Raw genomic sequence first — 9,352 nt, 5'->3', positions numbered from 1 at the left:
TTAAACTAATTTTTAAAATGTGCTTTAGTTATAATTTGTGCTGTAGGCCATACTTTTGCTGTGATCCTTCTTTCATTTTAAGGAAAAGCAACCTGGAGGAAAACGAGTTTTTCTCTTCATGGAGGTGTTCTATTTGATAGTCACAATTTTTGTGTCATTGTACTAGAAAGAATGATGAGAAGTATTATGCATCAAAAACTGTTTAATATTGCTTGGATTAGAACGGTTCCATGTGTGTTTTTGAGTAACATGTATGATTTATGAGTTCATCTAGATAGCAGGTAACAGCAGATTAGTTGATTTCTGTTATCAATGTAATTGTTTTACTTATTAAGAACACAGAGTAATTAAAATTAGAAGAAAATTGAGAGATTGTGCAATTTAATGGAATCATTGAAAATGAACAAATTGAAGTCCAAGAGAGATTTCACTAAAAGAGAGACTTAATGGATTCAGGTTTAATTCTCACACTGACTGAGGAATGAGTCAGCTGCAAATTATTATTTTATGTGTCTGCACTCTCAGGATTCCTGGATTGTCTAGGTTCTGTGTTTTTTTATGAAGAAAATGATGGATAAATAATTTGTCTTTTCCATAAATAGTATATTTTGGCCATTTCTCTAACTGGTTGACATGATGCCTAGATTTGTTTTGATGAGTGATTAAATTTTAGTGAGTGTGATCAGATGTAATTTTGCAGAAAATACTGTATGCAGATATTATTGTCTCTACAGTTTAAAATTATAAGCAGAAAAATGCTAAACATTTCTAAATTACATTAAGATAAAATAGCAAATCATCAGGAGATTAGAGTAGGTTAAAAGGACTCTTAAGCATAATTAAAGATTCCCCAAGGGGCAGCTTTATCCATGAAAAACAAACAGTACAGAATAAAATCTTGTATTTTCTTCAAGGGTTACATTAGATGCAGGGAATGATGTGGGAACAGGTCATACATTGTATGGGGGATGAATCCTTTTTGAAATAGAGGCACGTTGCCTGTTGTTAATAAGATATTAATGGTTTATGGAAGCTGTTGGTTAGGTCAAAATGAATTTCATACATTTTTATCATTATTCTGTTACAACCCAATATTTACATATGGTGCTGTGTATTAAAGTTAGGCAAATCACTGTTTCTGAAAAATTCTCAGCTCAAGTATACAGGCCAGTGAAAGTGCCTTGGAGATAGAATTTCATCAGGTTTGTCCTGTAGTAATCAGTGTTTTAAATTACAGTGCAGCGCATTCCAAATCAATATAATGAATTGATTTGTAAATGTTTCAGGCAGCCTACCTTCTTTGGATTTTGTCTACTGAATGTGCACTGCAGGTAAAGCATCTTTTTTCTGCATAATTAAGTCTACCTTCTTGGCCTTTCTCTAAGTTTAAACTGGGTTTAAAATGCAGAAACACACATGAAAGCAACATTGTGGACATCATTTATTCGTAGTCTTATAAATATTGAAGGAGTAGGAAAAAGGAAATTTTGATGGGAAAGAGAAGAGAAAAAAACCTGAATTCTGAACTTCAGTGTCCCTTTTGGAAGATATTTTACTGTTTCATTTCTGGGAAAAACTTGAGTTTAATATTTTCAAATGCCTAGATTTCCTGAACATAGTTATGCTCATTATTTTTATAGCTATGGTTATATTTAAATTACAACATACAATAAAGAGTAAAAAAAGAATAAGATATTAATCTGAATTTTGAGAATTCCGAAAGTCTTTTGACAACATAGCAATGGAAAGAGTTATCATGAAAAATAAACACAACAGATATTTATTGAGTGGATATAGTACCCTCTGTATATCAGACACTGTGTTAGTTACTTTTTAAATATATTTCAGTTTTATTCATTAATTACGTATAAGGAAGTTGAAAGTTAAACTATTGAATCTAGGATTAAAGCGCAGGTTTCCATAATGATATTTCAAGTTTCAAAAGCATCATTTTTCTCTACTACCTACTAGTTGTCAAGTTCTAGGGACATAAAAAGTGAATCAAATCAAGTTTCTGCCTTGAGGGAATTTGTATGGTTGTCTATTAGGACTGAGAGTCATTTAAACAAATAATTCGATACCATTTCATAAGTCCCAATGCATGCACTACAATTAGAGAATTACTTCATAAGGGGAGCTGAATGTATAGTCGCAGACATGTGCAAAGGTAAAGTGCTGAAGAAATTAGAATTAGAGTTGTACAGCTCAGCTCAAATGATCTAGCATTTTACAGTAAGCAAACTACGACTCCTGGGTGACTCTGTTGATGGGAGTGGATGTAATAGTTTTTATCTTTGACAATACATTTGAATGATTTAAAATTCCAAATTAAAATTAGTGAGGGTTTTACTCTGTCAAGTTCTTGAATGCCAGTCTTTTGTAAGATATATTTAACAGGATATAGTTTAACAGTGGTTATTTACAGTGCCCACTAGCAGAGCATATACATAATTACTTAAAAACCATACACATAATTACATGGTAGGTTTTGGTTGGCAACAATATTATTATGAAAGCATGTATTCAAAATGAGATTCTGATAGTGTTTAGTTAGCAACTTCATATTATGTAATATATATGTTGTACTGTAAGAGAGATGACTTTTAGGATTTCAGTTTTCAAAAGTATAGCTGTTGATAAAGAATATTTTTAGATCTGATAATGTGTTTAATGTGGACGAGATATAGTTTAACATGCTTATTTACAATGAAGTTCTGGATTGGATGAATTGGTAATGTCCTTAATGTCCTTATGTCTGTGAACCTAAGGTGATCTTTGTAAGCGCCATTTTATTTGTTTTAGAGTTAACTACATTTACAGGCAGGCTACCTAAAATTTTACATTTAAATTTCACTTTTACTTTGGGAATTGATGGCAACCTTAAATTCTTGGAGCATCATCCTGTGCAATATCTTATTTCAGCTTAGTGTTACTGTATTTTCTATGTTCTCATATTTTATTTGGCTGTATGGGATTTCTAACACGGTTGGTTAAGGCTCCGTGATCTTAATGATAGGCTGCCCTTTGAAACCAAAATTATTCATGTGTAGATACATGGGCAGGTTCTGAAGTAGTTTTTGATATAATATGAATGAAATTTAGGAATGTAAAATCCAGAGAGGGCTCAAGTTACATTTCTCATCAAATTAAAAGTATCTTAAGAGATATAGCATCACCTTGAAATGAAAAAATTAGCTTGGAAATGTGATAGTTTACACAGCAGTTTCTCTGACATCTGTTTCAGTTTGATCAGTTGTTTCTCTTCATCACAAGGCAGGTGTCCTTTTCATTATCAGCAACATAAACTGAGACACAAAGCTTGCCATTCAAACTTCTTGTAAAGTCCCAAGTGATAGAAGGAGATTTTTCTATCAGAAAAGGAAATAAGTGATATTTTTATTAGGGTGTCAAACTAAATAGAAGAGTAACCATTGATCATTAGTTTATTTAAAAATGCTTTGGGTCGAATGAGTTTAATGGTTCTGTGAACATGTGAGCCAGTTAAAATAAAACTATGTGCATCTGTGTTTAATCTTGCTATTGATAATTAACAGGACTTCTTATTTTTGCCATTGTTGTTAGGCTAACATTCCTTTTTGTGTCTTACACAAACTAGTTCCAAGCATTCTATGGTCACTTTCTCATACCAGCACCAGGAAATCAGATCCGCAGTACCTGATGATGGCCTTCCTGTTGGATTGTTTTGTACTTAGGAGGCAGAATCTTAAATTCTTATCAGCTTGTTTCAATGTCAGCATAATTGGAAAATATGGAGTCTCCGAATTATTATCATATTAACTTTATATAATTAGAGTTTCTCAGGAGTGTGAAGAAGTGTGAGCCACAATTAATATTTGGGATTATGAAATCACAGAGTTATAGGTGTAAATTATGTAAATATCATTATTCTAACAAAAATTCAAATTTACAAAGTGAAACCTTTGAATCCCTTGAATGAATTGCTCCCAGTGAAAAACGTCCTAAAGTGGCCATTAGAGGGTGCAAAGGCACTGCAGAAGTGATCCAGCTGTTCCTAGAATGAGAACTAACAGAGAAGTACATTTTTTCGACCATAAAATGCTTAATATTTCAGAAAACATTCAAATCTTCCAGAGCATTTCTTTGAACATGAGATGAGTACATGCTCATCAGAGTATAATCCTGCTTTTCTTACTTGATTTCTTCTGAATGAACAAGTGTCACTGCGCTGGCTTCTGAGAAGCTTGCAAAGGATAAAATCGGCGACAGCGTTCGGGAGGAGGGGTTGTGCCACTACTGTTGCTGTTGTTGAAACGAGTGGGGTTTTCAAAGTCATGAAATGCCATTTGAAGGAAATTTAAATCTTCTGGCTTGTTCTTTATCTGTGAAGATGGACATTAATTTGGAAGAGGACTGAAAAAGAGTTTGGGGGAAAGTTTGAGAAGGACAGACCAAAAAGCACACGATTTTTATTTATTTGTAAATTTTGGCCAGGAAATTATTTTCCATTTTGGATGAGGTAGTTTTGTGGAACAGATCTGTAGGCTGACTCTATGGCTTAACTTGCTGCTTGGCAAATTTTAAAAAACAAGCTCAACCCAAGAAAAATAACTAAAATTAACTGTACATATTAATAAGTTAATTGACAGAATGAAACCTGATTACCTGTAATAGAGCATGCAATCTTTATAAGTTCATTTATAGCCTTAGTTGGGCAATTAGATGAGATTAATTTTTTTCTAAACAATGTTTTTTGTGATAAAGTTAACAGAAAATTGAGAACTACGTTTCTTATTAATTATATGTAAGAGGAAATAAATGATCATTAGACATTTAATTTTAAGGCCGTATCTGAAAGAACATTTTAGAAATACTCTTTTTTTGGCAATTTTATGTTAGCCTTTAAAATAAAATGAATGTTTGAAGTGAAATCTCACAGGAGGTGTTATGTCAGTTGAAACAAAATTTTTTGTTGTTAAGATCTAAGTAGTTGTCATCTACTAAGATGGGATCTACTAAGATCCCAAAGCTCATTGCATTCCTTAATTTTTCACTATCATGATCCTTGAACCATGAGAGTCCTTTAAAAGTTAACACCCTCCTGCCTTTCTGTTGACCAGTCTCCCAAAGAGCTGAATTACGGGAAGATCTATAACCAGATTCTTTACATTGACAAGGACATGGGGATCAATTTCATGGAGCTTGTTCAGCTAAGTAGATATTTAGATTACAGTCTTAGAATTCTGATGATAGTATATATTTGTTTACACCTCTGCAGATTTTTATTGTAGGCAAATTCATATATAGAATCATAGGGTACAAAAATAAACCATAGATTTATCCGTGTATGTTAGAAGTTATCAGAAAGTTTGTGCCCACATTCCAACCTTCCAGGGTGCAGTTGAGTTAGGCAAAGTTGGTTAACTTAGCGAAGAAAATGAGGGTTCTTGCTGAGCTCTCAAATAATACATTTTGGCAATGATTGGGAAGTTCTAAGACTGATACTATCCCTAGAATTAAGAAAAGCATAAATCTCAGCTATATAAAATGTACTGGGATTATAGATACAGACAATTCTATTTTGCAATAAAAAATAAAGATCTATTCAGATTTCACACTTGAAGGAGCAAAAAGCTTGAGTATATGGCGAAATGTAGTAAGTAGTCTTTTTTAAAAGGCCAGAAGAAAGAAACATTTTAGCTGTGGTCTTTTTACTCAGCATTCAGTTATTATATTCAGGCTTTGATCAACTTGTTATTTTAAGATCAATAAATTCTTAGTGCATCAAATTTTAAGGAAGTGAACTTACCTCTTTCTTTGCTTCCACGTCTACTCAGAAGACTCTAATATTTCCATTTCAAGGCGTTGACTTTGACTTGAAGTAATTTCTGTATAGATCACATATAGTTGAAATTTTAACGTTAGTTATGATTTCTAATTTGGAGCTATGGCTCATTATACTACATTACCTTTTCCACAGTAGTAGTGAAGTAATTTTATACCTCAACTGCAGTTTGTACTGTTTTGACATCTAGTATCAGGGTGGCACAGCATATTTTCTGGCCTTTTTAAAATGACTACTTCTACCTTTCACTATATACTGTTATTTAAATATTTTTATATTTAAATAAGAAAAAAATGCCACACTGGAAATACTATTTCTGTTTAAAAGGAGCTGAATTGTGAGTGTACCAACCATTGTCTTCCTTACTCATAAGCCAGTAGAGACAGCCAAGGGTTATTTAATTCATTTAATTTATTCTACCACATGTCCTAAATACTCCAAACTCTGATGGATGCTTATATCATCTTTAAAGGTCGCAAGGGAAGAAAAATCTGTAAGCTACCTTAGTGACCCATCTTAGTGTGGACCATTCCTCGTACTTTTATACAAGAAGAAATGCAGAAAACTCCAATTTGACATAAAAGTAGTCACGTGTGATGAGTCACCCTGAGAGAATGATGGGCAATTGTACATTTCTTCTGTCCCTTTACCAAAAGGATGAATGGCCTCTCACGGCCTTAACTGTTCCCTTGTGTCCTGCAGAAACAGTCATGATCTTGTTAATGTTAATTTAAAAGAGATAAAGGATAGCTTTCAAGCAGCATATATAGTTTTGGGAAAATGAGAGATTGAGGAATACTCTTGAATATCCTCACTTCCTTTAAAATTTCCCAGTTCACTTTCCAAGTTTTCTCTGGTCACATCTATTTCTCCCAGCTCATTTCCTCCCAGATAGCTGTCAGTGAGCACAAGCTTTGGTCCTGACAAGTCATGGCTCAGATGCTGAGTGCTCCCTTCAGTGACAGGAGACTATTAAAGGAGGAGGAGGAGGAGAAATAGGGGAGGGGGAGGAGGTGATGATGTAGTATTGGCATAAAGCAAGACTATGCAGACCTCAGTTCTGGAAATTTACCTCAACCGTAGTAGGAGCTCTTGATGCACCAGAGTTGTGGGGATGGCAAGTGGGGAAGGAGATTTACAAACTGTGACTCTCTGTTTAATAGCAAGGTTCTGTTCTGATTGCTAGAACTGAAAAACAAGATTACACAAATTTCAGCCATGTAACTCAGCCTTTATAGGTTGCTACTGTTGAAACACCCAGAACATTTTAAAGTCCACCACAGTTTTAAAGAAATTTAGATCCTGAGATTTGCTTGTTACATGTAAAGATGGACAGTTGGTTGAGGAAAAGGATTTGATTTTTTTTTTTTTTTAACAGGAGGCTAGGATGATCTATGGTCTTCTGGTCTCAAAAACCACCTTTTGGAAACTCGAAGAAAATCAGATGTACAACCCAACCAAAACAGGAATTCTATTTGAATACGATGATAAGTTTGGAGAAATCTCTCTGGAGATGGTGTTTTCAAGAGTTGTATGGCTATGATGTTATTTTAATGAAACCAGCACGAGAAGTGCGCCCTATTACTACATTATCAAGCTGTGATAATGTTTCCATTGTGTATTACGTCAGTGTTCTCTCATGTGCTCTGACTCCAGATGAAACTTAAGGTGTTGACTACAAAGTCTAAAATTATTTGGATTTTAGTTACTATATTCTCTTCTAATGTGATGCATTTTAAATTTAAACTTTTGAAGCATTCATGCTACTTTCAGATTACATTGAAGATAATTGGGGAATGAGACTTGTTTTAGAGCATTTTTTCAAAGGTGGGGGAGGGGAGAAACATCCTCTATGTGAGCAGTATCTTAATACTGGATTTCCTTTGAAAGCAAGAACTTTATTCTAAAATTTGAAATATTTAAGTTAGTCAAAGTAACTCTGTGTGTCTTTAAATTGCAAATATTGTTTTGCAAGTATAACTTTTTACCTCTTAGGTTGTATGTGCTTATGTTACAGTAATGTATTTCTGACACATGGCATGGAATGTGGATAAAAATGAACCTAAAATGTAAAAGTAAAATATTACTCTATTACATCCTTCTGGGGAAATATATTCTCTGGGTATTTTGATAAACCCCTGCTGACACTGACCCAAGTTGGTGGCTTCAGAAAATATCAATCTGTCAGAATCTATAGCAGGAGTTTGGCTTGTTTCCTATTATTATGTGGCCAAAAGTTTAGAAACCATTTATAGACACTTCCCCTCCCTCCTTAGCCTTGTCCAAATAATTAGCAATTCTCAGACCAACTGCAAAATGTATTTGTGTTCTGCTCTTTCAGCTAATGTCTGCCTCAGTCCAACCCGTCTTCATGCCCTGCAAGTGACTGCAGGTCTCCTCAGTGAACCATGTATCTACTCTTGCTAGCTTCCAATTCTTCTTATTCACACTGCCCATTTTTATAAATTAAAAGGTTTATTTTTAGAGCAGTTTTAGATATATAGAAAAATTGAGGAGAAAATACAAAGTTCTCATTTACCTCCCCAAGCCCAGTTTCCTGTCTGAGTAATCGCCTGCATTAGTATGGTACATTTGTATAATTAATAAGTTGCTACTAATCCTGAAATCCATGGTGACATCAGAGTTCACTCTGTGTTGCACATCCTATGATTTTTGATAAATTTATAATGACGTATACCCACCATTGCAGCATAATTTTAACGCCCCCAAATTGCCCATATTTTACTATTCATCCCTTGTTACCTTCTTCTAAATACTTGTAATGATTTTTTGTTTATATTTTTGCTAATTTTACATCTTACAAAAAGTCATGCATTTGAATCATTCAGTAGACAGTCTTTTCATTTTTTTTAATTTGCCACGATGAATATGAGTTTCTTCTGTGTCTTTTGTGTGACTTATGTATGTTGTTGATTAATGTTCCATTTTATGTGTAGTCCATTAATTTCTTGATCCTTCCATATATTGGATATAAAATCTTGAATGGTTCCAAATTTTGGCAGTTATGAATAAAAACACTATCAACATTTGTGTGTACATTTTTGTGTGAATATACGTTTTCAACTTCTGAAGGTAAATATTAAGGAATGCTTTCTGCTTCCTTTGGGAAAAAGTCTTTATTTTATATAAAAAGTCAAACTGTCTCCCCATGTAGCTGTACAATTTTTCATTCTCATGAATAAGAATGAGGGTTCTTCTTTCACATTGAGGCCAACACTTACTGCTGTGCATATTTTGAATTTCAGCTACTCCAGAAGAAGTATAGTAGCATCCCATTGTTGATCTGGTCGGGTATTTTTTTTTTTCTTTTTTCTTTTGAGACAGGGTCTCACTATATAGTCCAGGATGGCCTTAAACTGATGGCAGACCTACTGCCTCAGCCCTTGAGTGCAGGGATTAGCATCCTATTAATTTAATGTATTAGTCCCTAATTACATATGACTTTAAACATCATTTCATGGTTTTTTATCAACAGAATGTCTCATTGAGTGAGATATGTATTCAGAC

At 33.8% G+C, this 9,352-nt stretch overlaps 1 long non-coding RNA gene across 1 annotated transcript; it reads left to right on the top strand.

Moving 5' to 3' along the window:
* Positions 1–228: 228 nt before the first annotated feature.
* Positions 229–8,871, top strand: LOC134475304 (uncharacterized). Its single transcript, XR_010046452.1, has 2 exons — positions 229–1,331; positions 7,203–8,871. It is a non-coding gene; the product is annotated as an uncharacterized LOC134475304 (long non-coding RNA).
* The last annotated feature ends 481 nt before the right edge of the window (positions 8,872–9,352 follow it).

This window comes from Cavia porcellus, unplaced genomic scaffold (assembly GCF_034190915.1).
Source record: "Cavia porcellus strain 051 isolate PalLab524CR breed Dunkin Hartley unplaced genomic scaffold, mCavPor4.1 scaffold_2, whole genome shotgun sequence".
Taxonomy (NCBI): domain Eukaryota; kingdom Metazoa; phylum Chordata; class Mammalia; order Rodentia; family Caviidae; genus Cavia; species Cavia porcellus.
This window is presented reverse-complemented; position numbering and strand designations above follow the sequence as displayed.